General features: G+C 45.4%; 2 long non-coding RNA genes across 6 annotated transcripts in view; one reads left to right on the top strand and one right to left on the bottom strand.

Annotated features, from left to right (window-relative positions):
* LOC141377601 (uncharacterized) overlaps window positions 1-16,916 on the bottom strand; it is a 273,462-nt gene that overhangs the window by 197,480 nt on the left and 59,066 nt on the right. The window contains exon 3 of one of the 5 annotated variants that reach the window (XR_015507914.1): window positions 1,479-1,802. The exons of the other annotated variants lie outside the window; for them this stretch is intronic. This is a non-coding gene — a long non-coding RNA (uncharacterized LOC141377601). The remainder of the gene's footprint in view (window positions 1-1,478; window positions 1,803-16,916) is intronic. 5 annotated transcript variants of the gene reach the window in all.
* The window catches only part of LOC147840916 (uncharacterized), a 639,653-nt gene that overhangs the window by 613,552 nt on the left and 9,185 nt on the right, over window positions 1-16,916 (top strand). The window lies entirely within an intron of this gene.

The raw sequence follows: 16,916 nt of genomic DNA, 5'->3' as shown, positions 1-16,916 counted from the left end.
ATTGTGATTTCAAAGAGGTTGTCATTGGAGATGCTCATATTTTTAAACATCTAATTATTACATCAGATTCTTGGAACTTCTAAGAGAGTTTCGCAACTATATTGAGGGGCTTAATTATGCCAGTTGCATTGTATCTTTCCCTTGTTATTTAAAAATAATAAGTACACTGTAAAAAAGTTCGTAATTTTACGGTTTATTTCCGGAAGCTGGGGTGGCTGGAAAAAAAATAAATAAATAAAAAAATAAAAAGAGTAAAATTACGGCCATTAAATTACAGAAATTTCCTTAAATTTAAATTTCTGGTGAATTTAACGATCGTTATTTTAAATTTTTTTACAGATATATAGACAAACAGACAGATAGCAAAATGTTAATTTATTAAAATAAACATCACTGCCCACTTTTTTAGGTACACCTGCCCAACTGCTTTTAATGCAAATTTCTAATCAGCCAATCACATGGCAGCAACTCAATGCATTTTGGCATGTAGACACGATCAAGACAATCTGCTGCAGTTCAAGCCGAGCATCAGAATGGGTAAGAAAGGTGATTTAAGTTGACTTTAAATGTGGCATAGTTGTTTGTTTGTGTCAAACAAGCTGCTCTAATGATTTCAGAAACTGCTGATCTACTGGGATTTTCATGCACAACCAAATCTGGGGTTTAAGGAGAATGGTCTAAAAAAGAGAAAATGTCAAGTGACCGGCAGTTCTGTGGGCGCAAATGCCTTGTTGATGCCAGAGGCCAGAGGAAAAAGGCCAGACTGGTTAAAAGGCCACAGTAATTCAAGAGTTCACGCTTAGCTGATGGTCAATAAAGCGTAATTGTAAACATGCTGTCCTGGGAGAAAGCTCTAAGCTCATAATTTCCTTGAACCCGGGGCTCTCTCCAGTTAGAAGGGCGAGAGAGGCGTTTGAGGTAGGTCTCGAGAACTCCCCTGCTTGTCGACGTGTGTGAAGTGTGAACTAGGGTTTATCTTAGATGATAATTTGGATTAGTCGATTGGCTATGGTGTATGTCTTTAGACGGTGGGAGGAAACCGGGGAAACCGGGTGAAACACATGCGGACACTGGGAGAACATGCAAACTTACAGAACACACAGAAATGCCAACCAGCCTGGTAGAAGCCTGGACCAGCGGTGTTCTTGTGAGGCAACAGTGCTAGCCACTTATAAATACTGCACTTCAAATAACCACTCGATACAACCAAAGTATGCAGAAGAGCATCCAACCTTGAGGCAGATGGGCTACAGCAGCAGAAGATCACACGGGGTGACACTCCTGTCAGCTAAAAACAGGAAACTGAGGCTACAATTTGCACAGGTTCACCAAAATTGGACAATAGAAAATTGGAAAAACGTTGCCTGATCTGATGAGTCTCGATTTCTGCTGCAACATTTAGATGGCAGGGTCAGAATTTGGCTTTAACAACATGAAAGCATGGATCCATCCTGCCTTGTATCAACGCCACGACCTACCTGAGTATTGTTGCTGACCATGTTCATCCCTTTATGACCACAGTGCACCATCTTCTGTTGGCTACTTCCAGCAGGATAACGCACCATATCATAAAGCACAAATCATCTCAGACTGGTTTCTTGACCATGACAATGAGTTCACTGTACTCAAATGGCCTCCACAGTTACCGGACCTTAATTGAATAGAGCACCTTTGTGATGTGGTGAAATGGGAAATTCATCATCTTGGATGCGCAGCCGTCAAATCTGCAGCAACTGTGTGATGCTATCATGTCAATATGGACCAAAATCTCTGAGGAATATTTCCAGTTTCGTGTTGAATCTCTGCAAATGAAGAATTAAGGCAGTATATAAGTGTTCTCATCGCAGACAATGTGCTCTTTAGGTTGTGTTTATCTGGTGCATTACACCACTATTCCTCTAGCTGTATTGTTTCAGATCTGCCTCTGTGTGCTGGGATGAATTACCAATGATATACACTAAACACATGAGAAGCTGATTAGACAACAGGTGATCAATGGGAAACCTTCAGCCAAAATAAGCTCTCAAAAGCATAAAAGAGACAATCAACAATTAAAAGACAATTAACTTTGGGAAATGAACATGGGCTGCTTTTTGTCTTGCATGATGAGTTTAACTGTAGCTTTGCTTTTCACATTAAACTTCCACTCCACTAACAGGCGAGTCAACAGTGTCCAGTGATTCAGCAGTGATTTGACAGGCACAGAGCAGACTGACAGAATAAAATACAGAACAATAATACGGGAGGGTCAACATTTCAACAGGAACAGAACAGCTTGGCATAAAGAGAAAGAGACATCAGCCCCGAAAGAGATATTAAGAAAACCAGAGAAGAAATAAGCAATAAACAGTAGCTATGTTTCCATCCACCTATTTTTATGTGCATTTTGGATATGCGCATAAAAAAACGGTTGATGGAAAAGCCATGATGCGCATAAATTTTGAAAATGTGCATAAACCTATGCGCACAACTGAGTAGGATAAACTTTTTATTCGATAAGAAAAGATGCACAAACTACGATGGAAACACTTGTGATTTTGTGATAAAAGATCATATGATGGGGGCGAGGCAGTGGCGCAGTAGGTAGTGCTGTCGCCTCACAGTAAGAAGGTCGCAGGGTCGCTGATTCGAACCGCGGCTGAGTTGACGTTTCTTTGTGGAGTTTGCATGTTCTCCCTGCCTTCATGTGGGTTTCCTCCGGGTGCTCCGGTTTCCCCCACAGTCCAAAGACATGTGGTACAGGTGAGCTGGGTAGGCTAAATTGTCCGCAGTGTATGAGTGTGAATGTGTGTGTGGATGTTTCCCAGAGATGGGTTGCGGCTGGAAGGGCATCCGCTGCTTAAAAAACTTGCTGGATAAGTTGGCGGTTCATTCCGCTGTGGCGACCCCGGATTAATAAAGGGACTAAGCCGACAAGAAAATTAATGAGATCATGTGATGATGAAAATGTGTGTGAATGGACAAACCAGCAGGCTGAGCACACTGTAAAACATCTGAAATGTTAAAATGCCTTTACCGTTACAGTATTGATGTTATTATATTATTAATGACCTCCAGAATCAAGAGCGTCTGTGCTCCGCATCTGACACCTTTAAACGCCATCGCGCGTTCATTGCATGTCAGGATTGCCTTCTGAGGCGCAAGTCATTTATTAAATGAAGAAAAGATTGACGCAGCTTCTCCTACTGCAGCAAATTCAGTTTTTACTGTTGATATTTGGCGCCAGTCAATCAGGAAGTGATAATTTGCTCGCTTTGGCTTGTTGGACGGAAACGCTGCTTTATTGGCACATCTTTCATGCGATAATACAGTTTTGCGCATAAAGTTAATTTACATTTTTGGATGGAAAAATAGCTATTGAATTGTCCAATGCCAGTTTGTTTTGATGTAGTGGCTAATTAGTATGAATTTGTACAATCTCATTTGCACAATTTAGTATGATTTGCTCATCCAATGTTTCCTTTTAAAAATCATACATTCATGTTTAACTGACATTGAATTAGCCATTTGTTGCGTCTTTTTATACAACAGTTCTGTCTGGTTCTCGAATCTGATTGGCTGATAGCCATTATTTAAGTAATATCAGCACCCGTACAGCCTCTTTACCCTTTGTGTATTACTCCGCCCACATACAGCCAGCAAAAAGCAGACACTACAGATCTAAAGTTTAAAAGATGCTTGCTCTGCTGTTTAACTGTCAGCTTATGATTTGAATCCAACGCGGAAGAAAGTAGTTCCTCATACGAAAGGGTTTTTGAGACTCTCCATGTTTGATTTTGTTTTTATATACACAATTATGCCGTCAAACTGTTGAATAAATGCAATATCACACTCGTAGCAGTGCGATATGGCTGTATATTCAACGCACGCCTCCCACCAGTGCTGATATACAGCCATATCGCACTGCTTCTCGTGTGATATTGCTTATTTAGATGCTAATATTAACTAAGGGTATTTGACATAACATATAATAGTTTAGTGTGTGTGACAAGTGGATGGAGAGAGAAAAGACTGTAAACCAAATATCACTGCAACTTTTTATTGCCCACACTTCCAGTGAAACCAGTGAAAATATATTGTACACTAAAAGAAAAATATTTACAATAAGTAAAGATTAATTTACCTGTTGAGAGGAGGTAAATAGAGGTGCTTAAATCAAATGAATAAATATAACAAAACCCACTAACCATACTAAGCGAACTAAACTCAATATGAAAAAAAGGCATGAAAAGAAACATCTTCATCGTACCAAACGTTTTAACTACGCTAACTAAAAATTAAAACATACACAAAGCAGCGAGTTCTCCTGAACCTAATGAACTAATACAAAAATGAATCTCGGTGTTGTATATGTATATCGTGCGACTCACTTCACTCAAACATATCAGTTAACTGGACGAGTTCACATGCAAACACATTGCAATTTCAGATCTCAAAACTTTAGACAAGAGCATTAAACACAAGCTAAACACATTCTCTCCGACTAGCCCTCACAAGAGAGACTGTCCGCACAGAGACCCACAGAAAGAGAAAGAGCGAGAAGGAGCAGGAGATGAAAAGAGATAGAGAGAGAGAGAGTTTGCCATTGCAGTTTGTACTAGGCTTTTAAATGGTATGCTGACCAGCAATTGGTGGGGCAAACCCAGCAACAGCGGCCAACGTCATCAACATGAAATGCGGATCCTCCAAAGACGCTCATACCACAAATATTGTATTTAAGTTTTTTAAAAATATATATATTTGCATTTATTATGTTAATACATGTAAAAAAAAATACCTTTCTAATACAACTTTTTATTATTATGGTAAAGTTTCATATACATAAAAAATGGACTGGATCAAGGCCAAATTTTGTTCATTTTCTACAAAAGACTAAGGACTAATGCACAAGTTTGGAGAACATTGTTAATAAAAAAGCAATAAAGACTTATTCTTAAGGAATATAAGATTTTCAATTACTGAATGTTTTTTATATACACTCTGGCATGTATTTTTGTGTACAGTACTGTATATTTCTGCATTTGTTATAAAAAACAAAAAGACGTTCATACCTGTAACACACGCATGAAACGACACACCCACATACAAACAAACGCAAACACATATACCCAAAATACGTTCTGCAAGCAAACGTAACTCCATTAAACTGACAAAACGTCAAATATTTCCTTAGATCATTAATGTTCAGACTGTCAAAAGAAAGAAACAATTTATATTGTATTATGTAAAGCAATATAAGTGAAATAAACACAACAGGCATGTGTACAACCTGACTAAAGCATTATAAAGAAGCTAAAAGGTTATACAATATAGGGCTGCACAATATATCATTTCAGCATCAATATCGCAATGTGATCATTCGCAATAGACACATCGCGACTATATGCAATGTTGAGTATGGATTATAATTTTTTGAGCCCTGTGACTGTGTGAGAGGTTTTAAAAGCAGCCAGGCCTGAGAAATTGCACAGTTTGTAACTCCGACACATTAAGAACAATTGATTTTATTCAATTGTTTATAAAATGAAGACTATGCAGTATTGTTTTACATTTAATTACTGAAGTACAACAAAATCTTCCCAATCAATCTAAAATTATAAATTCCTCCTACTCAACAAATCTAGTGAAATTGTATTCAAATCACAATATACCAGGGGTGGCCAACCCTGTTCCTGAAGAGCCACCTTCCTGCAGATTTCAGGTGCTACTCATATCAAACACACCTGAACCAATTAATTAGGACCTGAAAACCACATGATAATTACAGGCAGGTGTGTTTAATATGGATAGCAACTGAAATCTGCAGGAAGGTGGCTCTCCAGGAACAGGGTTGGCCACCCCTGCAATATACAGTTGAAGTCAGAATTATTAGCCCTCGTTTTGATTTTTGTTTTATTTTTTAAATATTTCCCAAATTATGTTGAGATGATATTTAGATAATAGTTTGTCTGATAATATTTTCTTCTTCTGGAGAAAGTCTTATTTGTTTTATTTCGGCTAAGTAAAAAATAAATAAATAAAATTACATTTTAAGGTCAAAATTATTAGCACCTTTAAGCTATATATTTTTCAATAGTCTACAGAACAAACCATCGTTATACAATAACTTTCCCAATTACTCAAACCTGCCTAGTTAACCTAATCAACTCAGTTAAGCCTTTATATGTTACTTTAGGCTGTATAAAAGTGTCTTGAAAAATATCAAGTCAAACAATATTTACGATAATCTTTATTACATTAATTTAACAAACAAGTAAATACAGATGTTAAATCCAGTTTTTCCATTTACGACTTGTGGCAAAAGTAAAGTCGTTTCTCTCTTTTAATGACCTTAAGAAGGTGATCCATGCTTTTATTTTGGGAAGACTTGACTATTGCAATTCCCTGTATGTGGGTATTAGTCAAAATGCCCTAAATTGATTGCAATTAGTACAAAATGGGGTTGCGAGACTTCTGACAGGGACTCGCAAGTTTGAGCACATATCCCCAGTTCTTTCCTCTCTGGGCTGGCTGCCTGTTAGGTCACGGATTGATTTTAAACTATTAATCTTTGTTTTTAAATCCTTAAACAATCTGGCACAATCTTACTTATCAGACCTGCTACATGTATACAATCCTGGTAGGTCACTGAGGTCTTCTGATGAATTTATTCTATCTATACCAAGGTCCCGGTGTTAGCGAAGTGGGGATCGGGCGTTTGCTGTTGTCGCCCCAAAACTCTGGAACGGGCTTCCACCCCACATCAGACATCCTCCAACTCTACCTGTTTTTAAAAAGCATTTGAAACGCCATCTTTGTTCTTTAGTATTTGAGCCTTTTTAATGTTGAGGGGTTTGCCTTATGTTTTAATTGTTATGTATGTGATGTAGATTTTATTTTTAGTATTGATTGTGTTCAGCACTTTGGGCAACGTTGTGTTGTAAAAATTTGTTATATAAATATATAAATTAAACTAAACTATTAATAAAACTATTATGATTAGAAATGAGTTGACAAAATCTTCTCTGTGTTAAACAGACATTTTTGGGTTGATAAAAAGAAGGGCTAATAATTCTGACTTTAACTGTATATTGCGGAATTTAAAAAAATCGCAATGTTATATTTTTCCTATATCATGCAGCCCTAATACAATGCATTTCTGACATTCTGTACATACCAGCTGAATGCAGAAAGGGACTGTGACTTTTCATTCAGCATACTGTTTTTGTGTCAAGCAGCCTTGCTTTTTTGTATTTTTGTTGTTTTTGTAGCCTAATAAATACAAAGCTAAGATCAGACTATTGTGCTTTTACATCATATTTCAAAATAATACAATCTAAATTAAATCAGTAACTGTTAATGTATGCAGCTTGTTTATTTGTGAATAAATTGCAGAGGGTGCCTGTATAATTTAAAATCGCTGCAAATAGTCGAGTGTGTGATCAAGCAAATAGACATCTTGTTCATTTTCATTCCTTCTTCGCCCTTTATAAATACATTAATGAGAAAATAAATAAATGTATTAATTTTCCTTTAGCTTAGGCTCTTTATAAGAGGCCGCCACAGCGAAATGAACTGCCAACTATTCCAGCATACGAGTTACGCAGTGGATGTCCTTCCAGCCACAACCCAGTACTGAGAAACACCCATACACTCTGGCATTCACACATGCACTCAAACACTAGGACCGATTTAGTTTATCCAATTCACCATGCTACTGTGGTCACAAGTCACAATACCCGTTCAAGGTCAAGACAGATTTCCCATTCTTCGTGAGAGTAAAGAGAGAGATTTCCGCTGAGAAGCAACATACTTAACAAACTTTCCTACGTGTGGTTAATTGTTAACACCACGGCAAATGTCCTTCTGCTCATTAACACTGCATAAAGCTGCCTTAACATATGGCTGACAGCCAATATGCTCTTTAGGTTGTTTATCTGGAGCATTTCACCATTCTTCTAGCTGTATTGTCACTGATCTCCCTCTGTCTGGATGAGAAATGTGTAGAGGGATGAATTACCAATGATACCAATGAACCTTCTGCCAAAATGAGCTCTCAATTGCCTAAAATACTGAAACAAAAAAATTTGGGAAATTAACAGGGGCTGGTGGCAAACATGTCATAAAAATGAACAAAAAACACCACAAAATCAAAATAAGGAGTCCGAAGATTCTCCTCTGCCATTAAAAAAAAATGTTATTGCGATTAAAGAAACAATTAGCAAACTAATATTAATGAAAAGTGTCTTCAGTACTACACTATAAATAATTAAATAAATAAATAAACAAACAAACAGACTGGAAATCAATTTCAGAGGCTAAATATTGGATCTTAATGGAAATGTACAAATCTTACCCTGGTTTTGATATTTCCATCATTAAATAGTTTATGCATGCGCGTTTCCATGCATGAGCTATTTCTTTACTACTGAAGCTGCAGGTTGCCAGGTTTCACATGATTATTAAATAGCTATGCAAAAGGTGGCAGTTTTTGGATCACTCATTGTGTGAATTCCCTCACTCCTTCAACTGCATTAGTGGTCTAATATTAAAGTGCCATATAGACTAGTGTGTGTGTTAATTTATTAATTTATTTTTTTTTTTTATTTTATAAACAGAATTTTGGTCATTTTTATTGCTTTGCGACCACATTATACAACCTAAAATACACTCTAGATAATCATTCACACCCTGCTCATGTGCATATTTTGACTCCATTCAGTTTTCCATCCTATTCCAGTTTGCATTTTAGTCTGTTGATGTTTAGTGTTAGTGCCAGGTTTATAACAAATATTTTATTACAAATCTTCTTATTACAACCAGAATGCTCTACAGTAGTAAACATTTGAAATTAATCAAATGTTTTGATGAAAGGTTTTTGATCCACTTAAAATGTTGACTACAGTAGTTTAAAGGGCACCTGAGAATACTGAATAAGGGCCTAGGGTTAAGCTCTGAATAAGTAAGGTTAAGTTTAGTTGGGTTTTTAACATCACTTATTAAACATGTCATACTTTGAAACTGCTGCAAAAGGGGCCAGTATATGGTCACAGAGAGACCTTAACATTCTGCAGTTAATGAACACACATGCAATTACAAGAACGTTGATGTAACTACGGGGAGTGACACCAACAACAGAAGGTAGGATCCAAATGCAGGTTTAATAGTAGTCAGGCAAGCAATGGTCAATACAGGTGTAAACAGGTATATACAGGCAGTCCAGAATCATAGTCAAACACAGGCGAGAGGTCAGAAGGCAGGCGGCTAAACAGGAGAACTGGATAAACAAGGCTAAGATCAAAACACGGGAAAACAAGACCAGGATAACGCGTTGTAATGTTACCTTACAGATAAACAAGACTCGGCAACATGTGTGTGGAACAAAGGGGTATAAATAGTCCAAATAATCATTGTGTGAGTGGCTTCAGCTGTGAGAGTGCAATCAGTGTGGATCTGGAACCGGTTGTGTGTGTGGCATGACTGGGTGTTGTAGTCAATAACATGGCAGATATGTAGTTCAATGAGTGTGCATGTTTGTGTGTGAATGTTTACCAGCGACATCTGGTGGTTGTTCGCTGGTGAACATGACAGTTGGCGAATTAATCCTGATCATGATCAGATTGGCAGCATTTAGGTTGCAAATCATCCCAATGCAAACACTTAAAAAAAAAATGCTGCATTTTCTCACAAGACACATGCCAATAGCCCGGAACACAACGGAAATGTTTTAAAAGGACTCAAAAACGTGACAGACCTGGCTATTTAGCTTACGGTTATTCAGGCTAATACTATACTTTCGAGATAATGCTTGACTATGTTAACAGGTTTGGCATGCTGTCCCAGGAGAGAACCCTGAGCTCGGAGATAGATTAGCCCAAAGCCCCCGTCTGGTCCATGAGCATTAAGAGGGATACAAGATCGTTCGAGGTTACAGAAGTAACCCTTCGTTCCCCGAGGAGGGGAACGGAAGTGCCATGAATGGGAGGATTCGGATCAGAAGCCGCTTATCTGGAGAGTATTGAACGGGCCAATGAATGAAATTAATTGGCAGCGTAAGCTTGCGCAGGTGTGCGACATCTGCAATTATCTCAGCATATAAGCACACCTGAAGCCAGCAAACGCCATCCTTTTAAGCTGAAGAGACTTTCAAACAGCTAAGGGACAGTCATTATGGCGACGGAATATGGCACTTCCGTTCCCCTCCTCGGGGAACGAAGGGTTACTTCTGTAACCTCGAACGTTCCCCTTCGGTTGGGGAACTTCAGTGCCATGAATGGGAGAATATGGAAAGCGCCATAATGACTGCACCTTACCAACACCCCCGATGAGGAGATAGTCAAGCAAGCGTGACGCACCCACATCATGGGGGGCGCGGTCCTCCAACGTGTCCCTGGCCCTAATTTATCCTACTTCAACAGAAGTTTTACGGATTTAGATATATTTTTGGGAAGTCGTGAGCATCTAGATAATTCTAGGAAATACGACAGTACGTTGGGAAGCGTGCAATCCCGATAGGGAGGACGCTGCGGAGGCCATCCGTTACCCAAGGGGGGGATAGATGGCAGAATTTACCTATGGACTAGCCCTAAAAGGGGAGTACGCATAGCAAAAGAGTGGTTAGCGGAGAGGGAAGACACGGGTCCACCCAGGGGGGGGACTTAACCGTGGCGGAATAAGCATATGAGATCGCCTAGTGGGGATCACGCATAGCAGGCACCTATACCCAAAACGCGGGCTGACCAGCGGGCAGACCTACAACGTAGTGGGCCAGCAAGTGACTCCTCCGCTGAGTCAGTGCTGGGGGCCACGGAGGAATCTGCAGGGCTCACCTGACGGGGAACTTTACTGACAGATAAAAAAGGCGCACGTACCTCCGTGTTAGGGAGAATGGCGCCGCAAGCGTGTTTCAACACCCTACCGAGTTGTCTCCTCAATCACCAAAGGGTTACCTAATACCCTTGAGGAAACCGGCTCCACTCGCAGATTGTAAAACCTTGCAAATGTGTTGGGTGTCGCCCAGCCCGCAGCTCTACAGATGTCTGTTAGAGAGGCGCCGCGTGCACGCGCCCAAGAGGATGCAACGCTCCGAGTGGAGTGTGCACGAACTCCCGGGGGACACGGCTGACCTCGACTCGAATAAGCGAGTGAAATGGCATCCACAATCCAGTGGGATAATCTTTGTTTTGATACGGCACTTCCCTGCTGCCGACCGCCATAACAGACAAAGAGCTGCTCAGATGATCTAAAATTCTGAGTACGGTCCACATAAATGCGCAGAGCGCGAACTGGACAATTAAAGAAAGGGCTGGGTCTGCCTCCTCCGGGGGCAGCGCTTGCAGGTTCACTACCTGATCTCTAAAGGGGGTGGTAGGAACCTTGGGCACATAACCGGGGCGGGGTCTCAGGATGACGTGAGAGTAATCCGATCCGAATTCCAGGCACGAGTCACTGACCGAAAATGCCTCCAGGTCCCCGACCCTCTTGATGGAGGCCAACGCAACCAGCAGAGCTGTCTTCAGGGACAGAAATCTTAGAGATACTGATTCGAGTGGCTCAAAGGGATCGGATCGCAGACTCGTGAGAACGAGGGCGAGATCCCAAGAGGGCATGAGAGGGGGGCGAGATGGATTAATTCGCCTAGCACCCCTAAGGAACTGGATGACCAGGTTATGCTTTCCCACGGTGCCGCCAGCTACCGCGCTATGATAAGCGGAGATGGCGGCCACGTAAACCTTGAGAGTGGAGGGCGACAGCCTGCTGTCCAACTTCTCTTGAAGGAAAGAGAGCACAACACTAATCTGGCAATTTCGGGGGTCTTCTCTGCGAGAGACGCACCATTCAGTGAATAGACTCCACTTCAGGGCGTAGGCGCGCCTCGTGGAGGGGGCTCTAGCCTGAGTGATGGTATTAACCACCGCAGTCGGTAGGTTACCTAAGTCTTCCTCGCGTCTAGGGACCACACGTGGAGGTTCCAAAGATCGGGGCGAGGGTGCCAGATGGTGCCCTGTCCCTGAGAGAGTAGGTCCTCTCTCAAAGGGATCCGCCAGGGGAGGGCCGTCGCGAGGAGTGAGAGCTCTGATATCCAGGTCCGGTTGGGCCAAAGGGGCGCAACTAGCAGAACCTGTTCCTCGTCCTCCCTGACCTTGCACAGAAACTGCGCGAGCAGGCTCACTGGGGGAAACGCATACTTGCGCATGCCCCGAGGCCAGCTGTGGGCCAGTGCATCCGTGCCGAGAGAGCCCTCGGTCAGGGAAAAAAACAACTGGCAGTGAGCGTTCTCGGGGGAAGCAAACAGATCGATCTGGGCCTCCCCGAATCGCGCCCATATCAGCTGAACAGACTCGGGGTGGAGTCTCCATTCTCCAGGGCGTAACAGCTGTCGTGAGAGCGCATCGGCTGCACGATTGAGCGTGCCTGGGACGTGAATGGCGCGCAGCGATTTCAGCCGCGGGTGACTCCAGAGGAGCAGACGGCGGGCGAGCTGAGACATGCGGCGAGAGCGCATACCCCCCATGCGGTTGATATACGCCGCCGCCGCCATACTGTCCGTCCTGACCAGCACGTGTTGCCGCTCCAGCACCGGTAAAAAGCGGTGGAGAGCGAGGAACACTGCCAACAGCTCTAGGCGATTGATATGCCAATGCAGCTGGGCACCCTTCCAGAGGCCCGCAGCTGCATGCCCGCGACACACGGCCCCCCAACCCGTGTTGGAAGCGTCTGTTGAAACAACAACATGGCTGGACGCCTGTCCTAGAGGCACACCGGCCTGTAGGAACGAGGGGTCGTTCCAAGGGCTGAGGGCGCGGCGACACAGCGTAGTAACCGAGACCCGGTGTGTGCCCGCGTGCCATGCGCGTCTGGGGACCCGATCGTGAAGCCAGTGCTGAAGTGGTCTCATATGGAGCAACCCGAGCGGCGTGACGGCGGCTGCGGATGCCATATGCCCCAGGAGCCTCTGAAAGAACTTCAGTGGGACCACTAGTTTGCTGTCGAGCTCCCTCAGACAGTTCAGCAACAGGCGAGCGCGTTCCTCGGAGAGGTGCGCTACCATGGTGATCGAGTCCAGCTCCATCCCGAGAAAAGAAATCCTCTGCACGGGGGCGAGTTTGCTCTTTTCTCGGTTGACCTGAAGCCCCAGTAGGCGGAGATGCCGAAGCACCTTGTCCCTGTGCATAATCAATTGCTCCCGCGAGTGGGCTAAAATCAGCCAGTCGTCGAGACAATTGAGTATGCGAATGCCCGCGAGCCGAAGGGGCGCTAGGGCACCCTCCGCGAGTTTGGTGAAGACCCGCGGAGACAAAGAGAGCCCGAAGGGGAGGACCTTGTACTGCCACGCTCGACCCTCGAACGCAAACCGCAGAAATTGGCGGTGGCGTGGAAGAATGGAGACATGGAAATACGCGTCCTTCAGGTCTATGGCTGCAAACCAATCCCGAGGACGAACGCATTGGAGAATGCGCCTCTGCGTGAGCATTCTGAACGGCAGCTTGTGCAGACAGCGGTTCAAAACGCGCAGATCTAGGATTGGCCGTGACCCACCGCTCTTTTTGGGTACGATGAAGTATGGGCTGTAAAACCCACTCTCCATCTCGGCTGGAGGAACCGGCTCGATTGCACCCTTCGCCAGGAGGGCAGCAATCTCCTCTCGCAAGACAGGGGCGGACAGGGGGTTGACCCTGGAGAAATACACGCCCGTAAACTTGGGGGGCCGTTTCGCGAACTGAATCGCGTAACCGAGTCTGATTGTGCGTATGAGCCACCGCGAGGGGCTGGCCCGCGCTAACCAGGCAGGCAGAGCCCCCGCTAATGGAGTCATCGCTACAATCGCTGACGTACCAGCGGTGGGGCAGCGCGGAGTGGGTGTGCTGATCCGGGAAGCACGAGGGTCCCGCGGAAGAGCTGGAGGAGAGCGATTCGCTCTGGCTCCGCACCCTGACTCCGGAGAGGGGGCTGGAGGGCTGAGGAAAGGGAGACCGTCCCCCCAGCGCTCGTGAGCCACTGGCGAAGCACGTAGAGTCTGCGAGCCGGAAGGCAGCGCGTCCCGGACTGGCAGAACTCGTGCAGTCACATCCGGGGAAGGGAAAAAGTGCTCTTTTACTGATGTTTTGGTGGCACTGAAAAGTACCGTTGTTATCGGGGCCCCGCCCTCCAGCGGGGAAAGAGCAAGTTTCCTCTTCTCCGGATGGCCTGTCTCAGGGACGCTTCGCGGTCCGTTTACCGGACTTAACGGCGCCCTGGGCAGGAGGGGCTGCCTGCTTTCGAGGTGAACGCCGCGCCCGCTTGGCCGGAGGCGCAGGCGGGGGCGGGGCAGCACTCGTTGGCGGGCGCCCTCGGCGAGGAACAGCGGAGGTGGATGGCTCGGCGGGCGGAGCGGGCTTACGGCCACGCCGATAGATGACATTGCCCATCGCATCCGACTGCTCTTTCACCGCCTTGAATTCCTGGGTGAATTCACCGACGGTGTCGCCGAACAGGCCAGCCTGGGATATGGGCGAGTCAAGAAAGCGAACTTTGTCAACGTCGCGCATATCGGCCAGGTTTAGCCAGAGGTGGCGTTCCTGAACCACAAGTGTGGACATCGTCCTCCCCAGCGCACACGCGGCGGACTTAGTAGTCCGAAGAGCATAGTCGGTCGCGGTGCGCAGCTCATGTAATAAGCTTGGGTTGGACCCGCCCTCGTGCAGCTCGGCCAGCGCCTGCGCTTGGTAGCGCTGGTAGGTGGCCATCGCGTGCAAAGCAGAAGCAGCCTGGCCCGCAGCCTTATAAGCTCTGGCTCCGAGGGAGGCAGACAACCTACAGGCTTTGGACGGGAGGCGGGGCAAACCCCGCCACGTAGAGGCGCCGCGCGGACAAAGATTGACCGCGATAGCGCGCTCCACTGACGGGATCGCCTCATACCCCCTGGCAGCTCCGCCGTCAAGGGCGGTGAGGGCGGAGGCACTCGCAGCACGGGCAGAGAAAGGTGCCCTCCAGGACTGCGTGAGCCTACTGTGCACTTCCGGGAAGAAGGGGACGAGAGGCTTCGAAGGCTTCGCCTTCTGGTCCTCTACGTAGCACCCATCTAGTCGGTCCGGCCGCGGAGCTGGGGGATAAACCATCTCCAACCCCACGGCCGAAGCAGCCCGGGAAAGCACGGCTAACATGTCCGCTTCAGGATCCGATTTGACAGCGCTCACCTGCCCGGAGGGGGCGAGCGGGTCCGGATCTTCGTCGGACAGTGAAAGCCCACCCTCCGATGCCGCGGAGGACATCTGATCTCCGGTGTCAGCGAGTGTGAGAGCTACCATCTGGTTAGACGGATCACTCTCACCACCCGAAGCTTGGATGGAGCGCCGTGAGGAGCGAGAGGTCCGCGAGCCCGTGGGCGGCGGATTAGCTCCCGCTGAAACCCTCAGATCTGCCCGAGCGCCCGCTGCTTTTTTAGAGCAGGAGGCAACTGGGGTGGCTCGCTCTCTTGCGAAAGTTAGCCGCGATCTTAGCTGTGCAACGGTCATGGCATCGCAATGACGACATGAACCGCCCGCGAGCACCGCATTAACATGCTGGACCCCCAAACATGCAATGCAGTGATCGTGTCCATCATCCGGAGACAGGAAACCCCCGCATCCAGAAACGCACAGTCGGAGCGCCATCCTGAAAAGGACGTGCTGCACGACTGTGTTGCTCTTTTAGGAAAGTTGCAACTATACGCACCGCTCTGGAGGACCGGACCCAAAGAACCGCAGGCAAGGGAGTAACCCAGCTCGACCGTCTGCCACCGCGAAGACCCACTCTGGACCGGGAGACACACTCGTTCGCTCTGAAGTGCTGATCAGCAAGAGGAACCCTCATCGACTCACTCAGAAAGGATCTGAAGCGAAAGGATGGCGTTTGCTGGCTTCAGGTGTGCTTATATGCTGAGATAATTGCAGATGTCGCACACCTGCGCAAGCTTACGCTGCCAATTAATTTCATTCATTGGCCCGTTCAATACTCTCCAGATAAGCGGCTTCTGATCCGAATCCTCCCATTCATGGCACTGAAGTTCCCCAACCGAAGGGGAACAGGTAGTTTTCAAGAGCTTCCCTGATTCGTGTAGCCTATACCTTGATTAATAAGATGGATCTATGGGAATAGACCGCAAACCATGCCAGTGTGTAAGTATTAAGTGTTGTGACTGTTACTATCATTTAATTCACTTGTATCACTAGTCTTTAGACTGTTGGGGAAACCAGAGTACTCAGGGAAAACCCACGCGAACACAGAGAGAACATGTAAACTCCGTACAGATTGAACCAGTCACCTTCTTGCTAGCCACTTAGCTGCTGTGTCGCCCGATCCAAGAATTGAGGAGGAGGAAGAAGGGATGGGTGAAGATGGTGGGATTTTCCAAAACAAAACTAGTGAATGAAGTTAAGCTGGGGTCACACTTGACTTTTCTCCCCATAGACTTCCATTCAGACGCACCCGAAAGAGTCATTGGAAACAAAGGGTCATGCATTAAGTGTCACAGTTCGATGCGGTGCAAAGTTTAAGCTTGGTGAACACTGACCTGCGAAATCGCAGTTCTTGACTTCGTGAGACTAATTGATGATCAAAACTTGACTTCTCTGGATAAAAATTTAAAACATGGAGCAATCGCTCGCTTTTTTAAATGTCTAATAATCTTGTTTAATCCCGCCCCTTTTCGCAGCGCCGCACGACAGAATTTCGCTCACACAAACTCTAGTGTGGCCGCAGCTTAAGGCTGGATATGTTGAATTTGGAATAATCCACTTGGCTAGCTAACTATTAGCAATAGGGACCAGCTGCGGTTAATCATATCACACGCTCCTCGAAATTAGTTTGTGAAACTTTACATAGACAAGGGAATCATGTAATTAGGATGTTACCTAATTACCATCACCATTCAAAGATCACCAACAGCTTCACTGAGCAAATGTCACAGCACAATAAGC

The sequence above is a fragment of the Danio rerio genome, chromosome 14 (genome assembly GCF_052040795.2).
Source record: "Danio rerio strain M-AB ecotype USA chromosome 14, GRCz13ab, whole genome shotgun sequence".
Classification (NCBI taxonomy): Eukaryota; Metazoa; Chordata; class Actinopteri; order Cypriniformes; family Danionidae; genus Danio; species Danio rerio.
Note: the sequence above shows the minus strand (reverse complement) of the source record. Positions and strands in the feature narration are given on the sequence as shown.